Consider the following 14602-nt stretch of genomic DNA (forward strand, 5'->3'; position numbering starts at 1 on the left):
AGGCACTCTTTAGTAACTTTTGATACGTGGGAACATACAATATTCAAATTTAACAGATCAAGTAAATGAAACATAATTATTATATATATATATTATTATATTTAAATATGTATTTATTTATATAGTATCTTTATATAAACTATACATATGTCAAACAATGCAAAGCAAAGCAAAAACTAAAATACATTCACAATATACAGTGGAAATACATAAAATCCACAACAAGCTGATAGGGAAGAACAATTGAAACATTTAGACAGTGATTAAATGGGTGAAAGAAAGTACAAGACAGCCTAATTAAAACAGTTACAGGTAGAGTTCGGCAGGTCTTAATGACATTTTTTTTTAATTTCGTCTAAGTGATTGAAATGCGTATTTTTATTTCTGGTACTGAATATAAAGATTCATTAAGGGAAATGTGCTGTACTAAAGTGTATGGTGTCTTGACATGCTGGTGAGAAAGCAACTAACTATGTATATTCCTTTTGTCTTTAAAGAGGACCTATTATGCTACTTTTCTGGTCTTAATTTCTTGTTTTACACTGCTATAGAGCAACCTGACACGAATCACATCACAAAAAACTATGTAGATTTTCGGGAAGCTCTTTCTCTTATTTTGGCGATCCAGCACATCCTGTCAACACTTGAGTGTGTGTGCATCGGCCATCTCCGCTCCCTCCGCCTGTGCTTCGGCAATCTCCGCTCCCCTCCCCCCCCTCCTGCAAACCCCACTCCGTTGTGATTGGTTACCTTCCTTCCGGAACACTTTCAGTGGCGGGAAGCGCGAGCATGGACCTATAAGGGCGCGAGGCAGACGCGAATAGGGAAGTGACAGCATTACCATACATGGAAACATCCGCGTGGTGACTTCACAAAGTTACATGCGACGTCACAAAGTTACAAAGGGTAGACCGCTTTGAACATGTGACTTCTCGACTGGCTAGAATAGTGTTTAGTGCTCTGCACAGACACCCCAGACGGTCAGCAGGGAATACGTTGAAATGCATGTAAGTCATTATTTGATAATTTAGTATGGTTAAGCATGACTATGGATCATCATAACAACGTTTATAGGTCATAAAAGTCAAAAAGCATCATAGGTCCTCTTTAATCGTTTTTTTTTTTTTTTTTTGCGGTTGGGATTTAGCCATTTCTCTGACAGCCTCTGAAAGTGCAGACGTTCCAGCAAAACAATTCCCCCCGGCACAATTTTGCCTGGACACCGCTGCTGCTTCCCGGGCTCAGCCCCTTTAGACGATTGTGGTTGGTTTAAAGAAATAAAAACAGGCCAGCCCATTTCCCCCCCGGATAGACGGCTCTAAATAGATCGGATCCAGACCATACTACTTGTAGTTTTGGTCTGGCTTTGCGAGACTAGGCACCGAATGACTGGAGTCCAGAGGCTTTTTTAGAGAGGGTCTGATTAACCAACGATCTTCACCTGGAGCTGCCTGCCCAGGAGTGCCGCCACGCCCACATGCCAACAGGGAGACACAACAAGGGGTAGAAACAGGAGGAAGAGACAAACAACAAACAGAGGAGAAGGAGAGGCTGCCGTGCCGTGAGTCATGACACATAAGCCCCTTTTACACAGCCAGTGAAAGCCGGGAATATGCCGGCCTTTCGGCCCTCCGCCCTGCTGTATAAATGCGACAGTTGCGGAACGAGGGAAGAAAGGTGCGAGTGATCGTTCCGGGAATTTTACTACCTCGGGGGGTAGTAAGATTCCCGACACGATCAGTTCCGCCTCTCTGTTTAAATGCTCCAGCTTGTTGTTGCGGAACAGGGGGGCGTTTGACGTTCCATAGTCTACGTTCTAAACATGCGACCATGTTTAACAAGCTGTTAGCCACAGAGCTACTGTTTTGCTAACACATTCCGCTGCCGCTATTATTATCCTAAGTCTGAGCGTATATCCACACTTTATTTCTGTCTACAGTAACGTGACTTCACACACTGTGTGTAAGTCGCTGGAATCGATGGCATGAAAGGAGACATCGCAGATATCAAAGGAAACATCCAAAAAATGGCTACAGTGGATGGAGAGGATATCGATGTGTAATTAAATTCATCGGGAAAATGGAAAGCATGTCAGTTGTGCAAGGTCAATGGATAAGGAGAATGAAAATTTGACTGTATTGGACTGCAGCTTAACAGACAAAAAAAAAAAAAAAAAAAAATGCAAAGTTGTGTTTTCTTCCTTTTTGTTTTCTTCCTTTTTCATTTTCATTTTCATTTTTAATTTTTTATTTTAATTTTTTATTTTTTTATTTCTTTAAAACATTTTTTTATTTTTTATTTTTTCTGTGATCAGTAAATGTGTATCTGATTCTGAATCTGATGAAATTGGGGGCGGGACTCGATAAGCCTTAGGCTTCTTCCGTCACCCTTCGGACAACACAAATTAAGATGTATGATGTGAAAGAGATAATTGTGTATTGTGTGGAATTGTCCGAAAGAATAATAATAAATTAAAAAAAAAAAAAAAATGTGTATGTTTATGTCTGATTGGCAGATCGCTGCCCTCACAAAGAGACTCGCTCACAACCAACCTGTGTCACACACACACACACACACACACACACACACACACACACACACACACACACACACACACAGAGGTGAAGCGGTCGGATTGATTTAGTCAGTTTGGTTAACTGTCCCAGTGATGTTGGACTCAGCGCGTAGCGAGATCAACTGGCACATCGTGGGGACAGTAAAATACGGCCCTCTTACTGCAAGCTCCAGCACTCATCTGCTCTCAATTCAGTGTTGTTGTTGTGAAGCAGCTGACCGGCGCGGCGCTAAATGTTTACGTCACACCTGACGCTGTTTACAAGCACCTCTTTCATTCCGGAACGCTGTGTAAAGGTACGAACACACTGCACATCGCCGCGCGGCGAGTTTCAATAGAAAGTCAATGTATTTCGAGCGCCGCCGCGCGAACCGGCGGCCGGCGGCCGGCGGAGAGCGGATCACGCGGCGCGGCCAGGGGCGGCGCGGCGCGGCGCGAATGGGGCGGCGCGGCCGCCGCAGAAGTTGAAAATATTGAACTTTTCGCCGCCGGCCGCCCCGCGATAGCCGATCACCGTCGTTGAGCTCCTCCCGACGTCACTCGGGTGAGTCTGCTGAGCTACAAGACACGTGAAACCTGGCTGGCGGTGCAGTCGGGAAAGGAGGGATGAAGGGAAAAAAGAAGGAAAAGACAGAGAGAGAGAGAGAGAGAGAGAGAGAGAGAGAGAGAGAGAGAGAAAGTTCCAACACATCGATAAAATGTATGACAGCAGTTTAATGAGACACCTTAAAAGGAGCAAGGAATAGACTCACATTATAGAAGAGAGAAGGAGAGAAAGCCAGGGAAGATGTACTGCAGATGAGTGAATATGCAGAGACAATAAAAACTAAATACGACAACTGACACTTCCAAACATTTCCCTAAACATCTGAAAATCTGTTTGGGTTTTCTCTACATGTTGATATGCCGGCGTGAATGTGTAGCCTATATGCACGGCCATCGATACGTGCGTGTGTGTGTGTGCGTGTGGGCGGGTTGTGTGTGTATGTGTGTGTGGGTGCATGTGTGGGTGTGTTTACGAAGCTTGGGTGGCAGGTGGCGGGGAGAAATGTGTGAGAGGTGCAGTGAGACCAATACAAGGGCCGATGGCAGAGATGATGAAGGCAGAATACTTCAGAGACGCTCCCAACAAAAACAAATCAGTGAGGATGACGACGATGATGAGAGAGATGTAAATAGCGGGAAGAAACTGGGCGTGTACATTCAATGAGTCATCGGGCGGCGGCCGGCGGCGGACACAAATGAGCCAAAATGACCACGCGGCGCAGAACCTGCGATTCGCGCGGCCAACCGCCGCGCCGCGCTGTGCAGTGTGTTCGCACCTTAAAAGGAGCTACTGATGCGCCAGCAGGCCGGCGTTGCTTGGTTCTGTGTAAATAACACAGAAGCAAGCAAAGCCGGCATATTGGAGTGATGTTGTTCCGTCAATATGCCGCAATCTCTGTGTAAAAGGGGCTATAAGCTCTTCTTAGATGCAGTTTACTTTCGAGAGGACTTCATCTTCAGGTCTTTGTTTTTTAATGTTGAACTCTAGAGCAGCTCGATATGAGTGACAGCACAGTAAACTTTGTAGATTGTCTGGAATCACCCTCTCTTTCAGCCTTGTTTCAGAAAGGTCTGTGTGGGTTCCCCAACCACAACAGCCTGCATATACCTCATTATTTGACGCTTTGGCAGCGTTTAACACGCCCATCTGTCATTTGAACAACATTTAAAGGTCAGAAAATACATAAACGTATTATCTCTTTAAGATTATAATCTTTATTTTATATTTTATTATTTAAGATCATAATTTTTTATTCAGAAACACGTGAATCCAAATCATGCCCATAATGATTTAAGAATATGATGCAAAACATTTGCAACATATGCTTTATTTATGACCGCTTCCGCAAGTGTCTTTCACTACAGATGTGCTATATTGCAACATACAGTATATATAGGATTTTCAAAACCCGTTGGATGGATAATATTGATATTTTTTATGCATCATATATATATATATACTTTATTTTTCTTGCAGACTCATACATAACACATTTTGTTTCACCTTTTTTGTTAATAAATATGCACATACGGTTTGTCATATCATCTGTGACAGATTACACCTCTCCATAAACATCAGGCTCTGTGACAAACACAAAAACCCACTCACTGCTGGATCTTAAAAAGATATAGAGCCGCCAAGTCAGCATCACAAATGTGAGGGAAAGTGGCACCATCACATTTTATATTCCTCTTTATAGTCAATGATATGCAGATGGCTAGAGATGTGGGGAAATGCGTTGATGCATTCTTCCACATCTGTAATGTCTGTGATATATTGAACTGGCATTCGGCAGGATAATGTAGCTCAGCAGCTTCTGCAGCGGTCCTCTGGCAGGCCAAGTATATGCGGATATTTAAAAAAGAAACGCATCGTTCCCTCCTTCCGTTTGCACAATATTTCATGTACAGCACTTCTAGTTTCCCTATCCCCACGACTACAGAAATACAAAGTTTTTCTAAATCTCCACTTTTGCCAAAGTTCTTCACATTATGATGTTTGCGTGTGGACAACGTGTATCACACATAAGAAGATACAGTTAACAAAAATATCTGTACTTGTGGACATGGCCTCTTAGTGTCAACAGTGGAGGCACATGATTTGAAGTTAAATTGTGTTACAATGGAACCCCTGCTATAGGGGTAAAGTATAGTTTCTACTGCATGGTATTTAGCAAAAATAAGTCATATGTTGGTGGCAGAGGTGGTTTGGATACAATCAGTATGAACATCTTTCTCATGTTATCAGAATTTTGAATTATATAGATCAGTTTGCACATGACATCACATTTGTCAATCAACCTGCCCTGCCCTGCCCTCCACAGACCAGTGAACATTCGCTCATTAAATCACCAGACCTGTTCATGTAGGGCCTTAATCTCCATTAAAACAATCTGATTGTAGTTTTAAGAGGGGCCTTTGGAAGTAGATTGTTACAGGATACATACACACTTCAGTTATTTCCAATGGACTATAATTGATCATTGTACAGTATGTTCTCCCATCTGCATGCCGTCCCACAGCTAGCTTTGATTTAATTCAGTCACCGAGACCCCTCTACAAAAGCTCATATCCCACGCCGTGATTGGAGAACTCTCAGCTGTAATTAAATGATAAGGTGTTTATGCAAATATATATCAGATTTCTGTTGGCGGCAAAGGCTGCCAAGTCCGTTTGAATGGAGGAGGGCGAGATAGTGCAGATCATTGATTAAACAAGAGAGTCTAGTTAGTGTCATCCCCACTTGCTCTCACTCTGTAAGACACTTTACTTCCTCACCTTATCAGCGGGGCAGATTAGCTGTGAAAGTAATACTGATGCCGCGAATGCCATCAGATATATTTTAATACGGGGGGCTGTGGTGGCAGCGCTCAAATTTACAGCCAACCTCTATGTAGGATATGCAAGCCAATATGGCAAGCTTATCCCCATGCTTGTTAAAGAGCTCCCATCGCTCATCAAATTATCCGCTCACTCCACCGCCAGTTTAAAATAAACGCATTGGAATGTTTGTGCCATTTACTAGACCAGCAGATAGCCATGAAATGAAATGTGTGAATGGTCATGTCATTACAAAATGTAAGTGATCTGAATCACCCGCATGGACTTCAAAATGACGTTTATTTTAATTTTTTGTCCAACTCAACATAATTGCTCAACCAATCATACTGTAAAAGTGGCCGTAATTATGACCCAGAGATGATGGTTTCTTTTAATTGTGTTCTCATTTAAACTATATACTGTAGCAGTGGGCCTTTATATGCAAAGATTTTGTGTAAAACATTGCTAAAAATTACAGTGTGCTCATTTGACACAGAGCAGAGAGCAAAAGTAGTTGGATTGCGGAGAGAGATATAGACAGACAGATAAAGTTAAATTAGGTGACTGGGTCAGTCTCATATTGACAAAAAGCCAAATATAAATCAGGGAATGGGACGTTTTCACAGTGCCTTGCTTTGTATAAATCCTGTGTTAATCGATTGAAGTGTTGCTTTTATTTCTTATCTTGAAAGAGCAATGATAGCCTCCGTCTGCTATCAGTAGTGTACATTGACTCAGCATTGGTTAAAGGGTGCCTGTTAGGATGCATAAATCAATATTATTATGTTAGCAGTGAGTCTAATGAGCATGTGTAATGTGAAAAGTGTCAGCTCATTTGTTTTTATGACCCACAACTTTTTACTTTTGTTCGTTCTCAATGCCCTCATCAACCTAATTCCTAGCTGCAGGCGGCCATTTTAATGCAAATATTAGCTAACAGGTTCACCACTATAACTATAGCCTAAGTAAGTGAAAATTGTGTTATTGTAGTACTGAACAGGGGGAAGGAGGAGGGGGGCGCTCTACCATTAAATATAAATAAAATGCCTTATCAAATGTAATATAAGTTGTTCATTTACATATAACTGATTTTGATGTCGATTTTGTATTTTAATCATCATTAGCAGCAACCATTTAACAAGACTGGGCTCTAGGAGAATATTGCTGCAAATTTTCATCAGTTATAATAATTACATTATGACATATTTTTCTTTTACATAAGACTCCTTGGGATCCTTAAATTTATTTCATTTTCACTGCAGTTGTCCCTCAGACAGAGGCTACCAGCTTGATCGTGGTTAATGTTGAACTATAAATTCTCTATTTTGCAGCCTAGTCCCACCGTTGATTTTGAGGGCCCAATTCACACCAAATAAAATGCTGTATAACCTGTAAATCTAGAATTTACAGGTTCTTACAGGTTGATTGCATCATCAAAAAGGTATACATCTATAGTATATATAGGGATCAGTGTATGATCATTTGTTCTAGGAAGCAACATGCAAATCAGTACTTCATCTGGCCCCTGTCTGAAACTCATCACTTGAAATGAAATCAAATGAAAAGTAATTGAAGGTAATTTCATTAAACAATATTTTGAAGAGTGAACAATCATCTAAATTTAAACCAGGTTACAATTAAAATAAGGACATCCATTTTTTTTTAATTAAAAAAGTTCAGCAAAGGCATGCACATAGTGGTTTCACCGGCAGGATATACCTTGGATTGGATTACGACTATTTTCATTTTTTTCAGTGGCTATGGTCTAGCCCAGGGCTATTCAACCTCCTTAACAGGTGGGCCAAAAAGGAAAACCGCTGGGGGTTCATGGGCCACACATACAGTAAAACTGCCGATGAATCGCAACAAATAAATCGTACTAAAAGTAGTGTTAACTCAATAGATATAGTACTGCTAAATGGAATAAACTTGTCAGACGCATTCCTTTCTTCTTCACTTTTAATTGTATCATAACAATTTGTTCTTACATATTTTGGACACATTTATAATAACTCTTTTTGTTCTTACATATTTTGAACACATTTATAATAACTGTTGTTCTTATATATTTTCAACACATTTTTATAATTCAACAATGTTGTTTGAATAATCACAAAACAGAACTGCTGTACATATGAGACATTTTTAGCCTGTTTCAGTCAGTGAGAGAAATTGTACTGTCTTGATTTTGCTATTTCAGCATAGTTTGGCTCATATGTTGTAAGGCCAATCCTGAGACACTCATGTGAAGGAAGTTTGAAATTTTTTTTTTTTTTTTTTTTTTTTTTTCAAACTTTTTTTTCAGTTTGCAGGCAACCTCTTGCGGGCCAGAAAAAAAATACGGCGGGCCGGATTCGGCCCACGGGCCGCTAGTTGAATAGGCCTGGTCTAGCCCAAGCCCCAACCTCAGCGATTTTTACCAGCATCCAATAAGGAAGTGACCTACAACTGTAGTCACCATAAAGTGCCACTGGGGGTGGCGCCAAGACGAGCAGTTTTTCTTTGACTCACTTTTTAGATAGGCCGTTTTCAAAGTCTTATTAAACCTATTTACAGCCTGGGCCACACAACCATTTTAGTCTGTATGTTTAGGTCATATCTCCATGACAACACTGAATTTGTTTGGCCCACGCTAGTTTTTATTCTTTTGGAGGTTAAAATGTATTGCCGCGATCTCTTGAGTGACAGCTCTCCGCCCGTTGTCCCTCACTTTGCCTCGGAGGTATACGTCAGCTATCTCCCTCCCCCCGACGTGACGTCGATTCCCCTTTTCGGCAAGAGGAGTGAGGCGGAGTAAAAATCTCACAAGATGGCGACGCGCACAAACCAGGATTATTGGATGCCGTGTGAATAACTGAGGTCAGCCCGGATGCTACATCCATATTATTTACTATCTATGGTCTAGCCTCGTCGTCCATTTTGTGGGGGGTGTTTAACTAAATACTGCACACGCAAGTCCAGCACATCAGACAAACACAGGCTCAGTATGGAAGTTGTATTCACCATCAACTTTTCAAACTCTTGGTGCCAGGAGTTTATTGTGGCTGAAGAATGCACCCACCTGCTGTAATGTATATCCAGCTCCAGATGAGCTTGAGGTGTCAAAGGGCAGCAATCACTACAATAGCCACAAGAAGAGTGGTGGCTGCTGTGGCAGAGAAGAAGCCATACTTGGAGCTCAAGGAATGGGCTGGGGGATGAATGGGTTCTGGGCAACATTACAACAGATCAGTGCTGGCTTGCTTGAAAGTCTGTTGGATTCAAAGAGGCAGAGTGATTCCTTGGTCTAAAGTTTGCGCCATTTTTCTTTTTTTTAGGTAAGTAGACTTTGTCAGTACGTTGGCGATAACAGGTGTGGTGCAGGTACCATCAGGTTGAGTTTACTTTGAAGAGAAAACAAGTATTTCTGGTCACTTGAGTTGCATACAATGTCAAGCAATGGGAAACTTTTTGGGCCAGTTTCGCAGACATGGATTAAGCGTAGTCTCGGACTAAATTTTACTTTCAATGGACAATCTCCATTCAAAATTCCATTTAGTCAAGGACTAGGCTTAATCCATGTCTACGAAACCGGCCCTTTGAGACATAATATTATTAATGGTTCTGGAAATCGCTTGTTGTCAAAAAAAGACTTTTGGTCAAAATCAGTGAATATTTCCTCACAAACTGCCAACTGTCAGTGCTTTGTGTGCGCTGGAAAAAAAAGTGTCAAACACAGCCTAGGTGCCATAAAATGGTATGCAAACAAACGGTATGTTAACAAAGGGGGCCCACCTTAGCTAGCAACATAACCGTTTACAGAGCCTAGGCTGTGTATTAAAACTGTATTTTATTTTAGCACACACACAAAGTACGGACAGGTAGCGGATCTCTTCACCTCTGTCTCTTCAAACTGTCTCATAAAAATACCACAAAATAATCTAAAAACAAATAGCTTTCACGGGAATTAATAGATAGCTATTAACCCTTTCAATCCCATTTCCATGGTGGTGACTCACCTGTGGAATCAGTACTGCGACACTTTTCTTTTTCCCTGTCCTTGTACATGTGTTTATGTGGTGCTCAGCACTGAGCACAAGATGTACAGGTGGGCAGAAGGGAACAAACACGTGGGAGGTTCATTCAGATTAATCATATTGTTGTTGTATAAGGTAAAACATTGGTCTTAGAATTCTGATATATTCTGACACTTATCTGTTGTCCACAGCTGCCTTTTAAAAGCTTGTCCGTCAGTCAGTTATTCTTTAAGCCATCTGAAAGCAGCAGGTCACATACAGTATGCTGATGTATATGCAGCCTCTGATTGAAAGCAGTGCCGCATCACAGCACAGTGCTATTATGCACCGGGTCCGCCATCTTTATCTTGATTGAATCATGTACAAATGAGATCAGGCTGCTACAGAATAACCTCACACACATTAAGCGGGTCCGATATAACTCTGTACTATGCCTTATACTGCCTGAGCCACAGGATTACATAGGTCATCAATCCTCTGTCACTGTTTCCTTTGTAACGTTCCTTTAAAGGCAGTTTTTATGTCTGTCCTGGACTATGGTGATGTGATTCATCGGCATGCATCACATTCATGTCTTTAACTCCTGGACTCTGTTTTTCATTCTGCTTTAAGGTTCATCACAGGAGATGCTTATGACACACACCATTGTGATTTATAGAAATGTTGGGTAGTCATCTCTTAATGAAAGACGTGACGCACATTGGCATGTTTTTATTTACAAAGCCCTGACCGGGAAGCTCCCCCATTATTTTACTACCATGATGCAAATTTCAGATGGGCCTCATCAGACCCGCTCCACTGACATGCTCATGTTATAGGGGAGAACGGGGTAATTTGACACACGGGTTGGATGTCACAATCGTTATATCTCGGAACCAGAAGGCGCTGTCTGTGAAATGTTGGTATGCAAATATCCAGAATTGGGATAAGAGGTCACCTACATAGTCTTCCTTGGAGTTAGACTGCTGAATTTGAGGTGAGAGGACTGTTTGTGTTTTTCATGTCAAATTGAAAATATTTAGCTCCTCAGTATTTTTCTTCTAGGCTTTTACAGAATGGGTTTATAACAAAACACTTGTTACCCATAAAACGTGTGAAGGGTAAACTATAGTTTAGATTGTGGTTAGCAAGCTAATTAGTTGTCAGATGGTTGTTGGCAATGATGCTAGCAAAAAATTAAAGTTGGGGTTGGTCGTCACATTTTTGGGGGGGTTGGTTGTCACAAGTTATCCAAAGGCTACAGCCAGGAAAGGAACCCAATAAAGAAATAAATTGTCAAGCTGTATCCTCACTGACACCGCAGAGAAGGAAAGAATAGAGCAGGAAAAGGCAGCTAGCATGCAAAGGAAAAGGGCAACAAAATCAAAACAACCCAGTGCATCCCAAACTAGACCAGCTGCCAAGGCTACAGTAAGTTATATAGACCTATTTGTCAACTTCACAATGCAATTGCATTTTCAAATTTAGTTCTACTTTATTTCCTTCTTTTCAAGATTATTCCCATTAAGATAACATTGTGACAAACAACCCCATTGTGTATGACAACCGACCCCTTGATGGGGTTGATTGTCACAATGTGTTAGGGTGTCTTTGATGATTAATTTCTTCTTTATTACAATAAGATAGAAAAAGTGAGGGGTACACATTTCAAGCCAACACTTTAAGCTTCAATGTAATGTAGGAATGACTATCGAAAGATGTTTAGGTGATGAGCAATTCTTAGTAGAGTAAAAAGTGTGCCTACTTACCCCGTTCTCCCCTATGTTCCTTACGCCAGGTCAGCGATTTGTAAAACAGCTGTTAGCTTTAGTGCCCCTGACTCCTGGAACAATTTACAACTTAAAATTAAAATGAATACATTAATATATTTTAACAAGTTTAGACATATTATTTTTAATCTGCCCCACGTAAACTGTAACTGTTTTGGCTAAGCAATGTTCTTTTCCATTTTCGGAATGTTTTAATTGTTTTTTTCTCTCCTTGTAAACGGTTGTGTATTTATATTGTATATTGTGTATTTGTAAAACTCGACGTCATTGTTAAAGAGGGTCACTCCTCAATTGATCTTCCGAGGTTAAATAAAGGAAAAATTTAAAATTAAATATCCTCTTATTAGAATATAAGTGGCGAATCATGGTTTATTCTTGAAAGGCATTATGGTGCCAATGCTGTTGGTCTTGCAATCCTTGCAAATAACAGTCAGCTTCATCTCCCCTTACAACGTCTTAAGGGGAGAAGCCACGCCCCCCTAACAACCAACCAAACTATAGGCACTACCTCCATCTGTGATAAGCCCACCACCAGATACCCCTGAATTGAACTGGCAGTGATATTCAGACTGGGTTTATTTGAAGGTTGGGCTTAAAGAGACGGGCTCTAAAAAAATGGCACTGTGTGAAATATAAAGATTTATTTTGGACACTACACAATGAAAACCGTTTTAGCACACACACATAATGTGTGTGTGTGTGTGTGTGTGTGTGTGTAATTGACATTATTAATGAAGGCTCCTCCCTATTTCATATGGTGATGAAAATTAACATCTGATATCTGAAATCTCCAGCACAATCATGGCTCTACAATGGTAGTACAATGGACAACACAAACTCCCCTGGGCAGGCTTGCAACCAGAGAGCAACTTCCATAAATATCCCAACAAGTTTCCATATAAACCTCTATGGGGCAGATAAAAGAGAGAGGGAGAGGGAGATAGAGAAAGTGGGTGCCATTCCTCATTCAGCGAGCTGTGTAGCATGTTAAACAGGTTGAGCATGCGATGTATGTTACAACCTTGCCTGCCCTTGGTCTCCTCAACATCTACCCTATTGATAATTCATGCAAATGGCTGTCATTTAGGCAGGTCTGCTTTAAACACTGTCAGGAGTAGGGGGGGTATTATAAATGACCCCGGGCCTATAATGCCTCGTTATGTAGCACACAGACATTCAAACTATCTCCGGTAATGGTGGAGCTAAGCATTCTAGGATGCTGATGCAGTGAGTCGCTCAGCCGCTCGCAAACACGTCAATAGATTGAATAGTTTATTTTCCATTTGTAATTCTAGGGCAGCATTAGAGGGGTTTATAGTGGCTTCACTTTGAATTTGGTTGCATTGATGTGTGCCTTTAAGACTTGTTTTCTTTAAGTTGACAAAGCCAGACATTTTCAAGTTGATTTTTTTTCAATTGACAAAACATTCTAACCACAAGGACTCCTAGAGCTTTTGATCGCATCTCAACATATTTATCAGTAGACGGAGTTGCCAACGTCATAGAATTGTGTATGTTCAATTCAGTTTTTGAAGTCAAGGATGTTTGAATCCTAGCGTTTAAGCTACTGTAAAATGGACAGGAAGTCCTTACAATGTTCAGAAGGATAATGTATTGTATTACATTTAAACAGCAACTTTATAACAACTTTGCAAACCCCTCACTACTGTGGAATGTCCATGAGTAACTACAGTACTTAGTAGACCGTGTGGTTTTTCATTCTGCTTTAAGGTTCATCACAGGAGATGCTTATGACACACACCATTGTGATTTTTAGAAATGTTGGGTAGTCATCTCTTAATGAAAGACGTGACGCACATTGGCATGTTTTTATTTACAAAGCCCTGAACGGGAAGCTCCCCCATTATTTGACTACTATGATGCAGATTTCAGATGGGCCTCATCAGACCCGCTCCACTGACATGCTCATGTTATATGGTAAATGGTAAATGGACTTGACTTATATAGCGCTTTTCTAGCCGATTTTCTCAGCCCCAAAGCGCTTTACATATCTTACCACATTCACCCATTCATACACACACTCATACACCGATGGCAGTAGCTGCCATGCAAGGCGCTCTCTGAACCATCGGGAGCAATTTGGGGTTCAGTGTCTTGCCCAGGGACACTTCGACATGTGGCGGGTAGGCGGGGAATCGAACCTCCGACCCTGCACTCCAGAGGCAATCTTCCTACCCACTTCGCCACTGCCGCCCTTGTTCGGCTATGTTCCTTACGCCAGGTCTGAGATTGGTAAAACAGCTTTTAGCTTTAGTGTCCCTGACTCCTGGAACAATTTACAACTTAAAATTAAAATAAATACATTAATATCTTTTAACAAGACTTTTAGACATATTATTTCTAATCTGCCCCTTGTGGTCACATATCAACACAATACTGCCAATAAAGTGAAGGGTGATTTTGTCCCTGTGAAAGCTTCAGCCCTGGAGGGAACATCTCCCTTGACCTTTGACCTCCAACTCTAATCAGTTTATCCTCTTATCAAAGTGTGAGTTTGTACCTTATTTAACTAAAATCCCTCAAAGCGTTCTTTCAAAATGGCGTTCATCAGGAATGCGGTCACAGTGACCTTGACCTCGAACATCTAATAAGTTCATTGTTGAATTGGAGTGGACATTCGTGCAGGTTTTGAAGAAAATCCCTCAAAGTGTTCATGAGATATTGCGCTCACAAGATTGCCAAAGACGGACGAACAGAGACAAACGTATGGACGTACGTACAAACGGACAACCCAAAAAGATGATACCTTCTGGCCTTAGGCAATCGCCTGCGTGGATGCATAGAAATGAACTTTCAGTCTCAACTCGCACCTCAGAAGTGCAAAAATGTATTTGATCGGAGTGAAGTTCGTCCAT

This window comes from Ammodytes marinus (genome assembly GCF_949987685.1).
Source record: "Ammodytes marinus genome assembly, chromosome: 21".
In the NCBI taxonomy this organism is placed as follows: domain Eukaryota; kingdom Metazoa; phylum Chordata; class Actinopteri; order Uranoscopiformes; family Ammodytidae; genus Ammodytes; species Ammodytes marinus.